Raw genomic sequence first — 3,417 nt, 5'->3', positions numbered from 1 at the left:
GGGTCTGGAACCAGCTTCCAAGTGAGGTGGTGCAGGCTCCCACCCTGGGGGTTTTTAAGAGGAGGTTGGATGACCACCTTACTGGGGTCGTTTGACCCCAGTGCTCTTCCTGCCATGGCAGGGGGTCGGACTAGATGATCTGCTCAGGTCCCTTCCGACCCTAGAAACTATGAAACTATGAAACTATTTTAGTTTGTCTATAAGGTGCCAATGTACCCTGCCTTTTACTTGACTTGAGACTAACATGGCTAACTACGACTCTCTCTGCTCGTGACATGAGGACAGCCTGCCTGTGAGCTTTAGGTACCCGGGAGGATAGAAAGGCCAGGTTTTCAGCAATGTTCGAGGAAATATGCCACCCTGAACAGGAAGTCCTACAGAGTAGTCCAAGTCAAAGACAGCACGCTACTGGCAGACCAGAGTGACAGGCAGAATGAGGATGATGGCCATGGTGATCAAAGTGGAGGTAGCAAGAGCTGTTGTGGCCTACTCATGCGCTTCCAAGGGGCTGTACTTGAACCAAGAAACAAATTTGACACCATAAGTCTCAATACTATAGTAGCGGATGAAATAGGAATATAGGGCATGTCTACACATGTAGTTATGCACGCCTAAACTTAATGCACCTTTATTTAAAGGGCATTAAGGCAATTTAAGTGTGTGTCTACACATAGATGCACTAATGCACATTAGAGTGCATTAAATTTAGGCTAGCATACCTAAGTTGCATTAGTGCACGTGTAGCCGCACTAATGCGCATTAGCATGTTAATGCGTGGTAATTAACATTACCATGTTAATGTGCATTAAGCATCTACATGTGGGCTAATGCAAATTAGCTATGCCAGTTTAAATTTGGTACTTGCTTTAAGCAGGTATTAAATTTAGGTTGGATTAGCTTAAATCACCATTTTTAAAGTACATTAAGGGTGCGCATGTGTGAGCCCATGCCCTTAATGCACCTTAAAAGTGGTGATTTTTGGTTAATCCCACTTAAAAGGGCCCTGTATAGACAAACCCACAGAGTACCTAAAGCCAGGCTTACCTGGATGATTTAGGAAATGAATGAGAAAGGATCAACAGCCTAGATGTTTATTATAACAAGCCAAGGTATTTAACCAAATGTGACATTTTCCATACCTTTTCCTCGTCTCCGAGGAATAGTTGTCCGTCCCCAGTCCCATCCCTACCTCCTCCAGTGAGATCCCAGGCTCTGCTCACTGCTTCCCCAGGCTGGTTTCCTTGGCTCTGCTTAGTAACTCCTTTTGCTTTCCCTGCGCCTTTAATCTCTGCTCGTTTTGATGCCAGAACACCCAACAAGCCCTCCCACCTTTGAAGCAATCGTGCTATGTCCACTTTACGGCCTTGCCAAGCTTCTTGGCTTTGCATTTTGTGTAGCCTGTTTTCTCTGGATCGGAAAGACATCTCTGACTGAAAGGGCCCTGGAATACACAAGGCTCAAAGGCTGCAGACAGCCTAGCAGAGAAGCCCAGACTTCGAGACTCCAGCATGATTTTTTTGAGATAGCAGCAACCATACGACTTTGTGCTGTGGCCTTGTCAACACCCTCAGAACAAGCAGAGATGGTTTGGCTCACTGCTTGGATGAGCAGACCTGGGTGCCTCAGGGGATGGGACTGTTGATTCGATACCCTTCGTATTCCTTGGCACTCTTCGTAAGAGAAGACTTTAAAGCTCAGTGCACTGGCCAAATTCCAGCGTGGTACTTGTTGGCCTAAATTTCCCCCTGTGGTTTCAATTAGAGAATACAGACACTTCCTCTCCTATGATGGGGTTGTAGGCTGTTAAACAGGTGCTGCCAGTCCTACATTTCTAGTTTCCATAGATGACTGTGAACGATGCAGGGAGATTGTGGAGCTGGTTCTTCATTCTTTTCTTGACCACTGTCCATTTTTTTATAAAGCAGTCTTCCTTCCTCACCACTCCACTCCCCATCCCAATTCAACCCACCCAGTATCAAAATCCCTGGGCTCCCAGAAGAGCCTGACCAGCTGCCCGGGGTCAGGTAATGGCTGGTAAACTTAATCTCAATGGTGAAGAGGACAGACCGCAAATGGAAAGAGCTCACTGATAGTTTAGTCTTACACAGATTAAAGGGTTTTTCTATGCCGGCAGTTGTTCCCGATTAACTCCATGTGCTGACACTTATTCCAGAATGAGAGGACTTGCTTAAATATTCCAAGTGGACTGTGGGCCATTTCACCTCTAAAAGAGCCCTGAATAGTATAGAGACCCCTGTGTAGGCACAATACTGGTGACAGACGGGGGCTTGTGCCAGTCCGGAAGGTAACTAAACTGGCAGCAATTCTTCCATCATATGCCTTGTCTCAGCTAGAGGGGGTCTGCTGACAGTTATGGCACCAGCAGCAATAATGTGGACAAGCTGGCATCAAGGAGGTCATCGCTGGAGACAATCCTACTGAATGCTTGTGGGGACGTTTGAAGGGGCTGCCTAATCCAGAAATCATACAATGAGTCAGGCCTAATCATGGTAAATTGCCATGTTTCAGGGTTGGCAGCACTCCAAAAAAACTATGAATATAGGGTAAAGCATCTACTTGCCAATCTAATATCATTATTAGTCAAGAAAGGAGAGACTGGTTCAGAGCTGTTTCTCCTGCAAAACGCAGGGCAGATGATCTGGAAAGTGCTCCATGTTGGCCAGCCCCTACTGCCACTGCGTTGGTCCCAATGGTCCCAAGTTCAATGGGAAGATTATTGGGGCAATGTTTTGAGCTCCCTGTGGGTGGGATGCTGGCTACTCACTGTAGAAGAATGTCAGATTCCACAGAAGCATCCAGCCCATTTGGAAGGTGGTCTCTATGTCTTTAAGGCTGGTAAATAAAAGCCAACTGCATTTATCTAAGTCACCTAAGCTGAATTCATGGAGCAGCTCACTGCTTCAGGAAGGAAGATGTATTTGAGCCTTCCAGTCTTTGCTTGGGACTGGCCTGGGTTGGCCAACCACAAGTAGTGTAATGTCTCGGGGTCTTCAGCTACGCTCACCACACCCCCACCAAAGCCAATGAAAAGACACCCAGTTACTTCAATGGCCCTAGGCTTAACTCATGTCTAACAGCACGATGACCGGCTTGGTAGAGAGAGCTCTGAATGGGAACAAGAACAGCTATAGCTGACTTAGCCCAGTGCTCCACGCAGGATGACACACCACACTTCTCAGCACAACTGATGAGCCTAGAGAGAGCCATAGCAATGTGGCTTGACTGCTTCCAGCACCAAGCTAACACACTCAGGGGTAGCTCAAGTCACATTTCTCAGCACTGCACTGTGCTAGATAGACATACCCTACGGGTGTGTCTACACATGACGTTACATCGCATTATGGCAATGTAGCAACCATGAGCGTCTACATAACCAGCAGCTACTTCACCATAGCG

The sequence above is a fragment of the Gavialis gangeticus genome, unplaced genomic scaffold, assembly GCF_001723915.1.
Source record: "Gavialis gangeticus isolate Ggan-Ray unplaced genomic scaffold, GavGan_comp1, whole genome shotgun sequence".
Classification (NCBI taxonomy): domain Eukaryota; kingdom Metazoa; phylum Chordata; order Crocodylia; family Gavialidae; genus Gavialis; species Gavialis gangeticus.
This window is presented reverse-complemented; position numbering follows the sequence as displayed.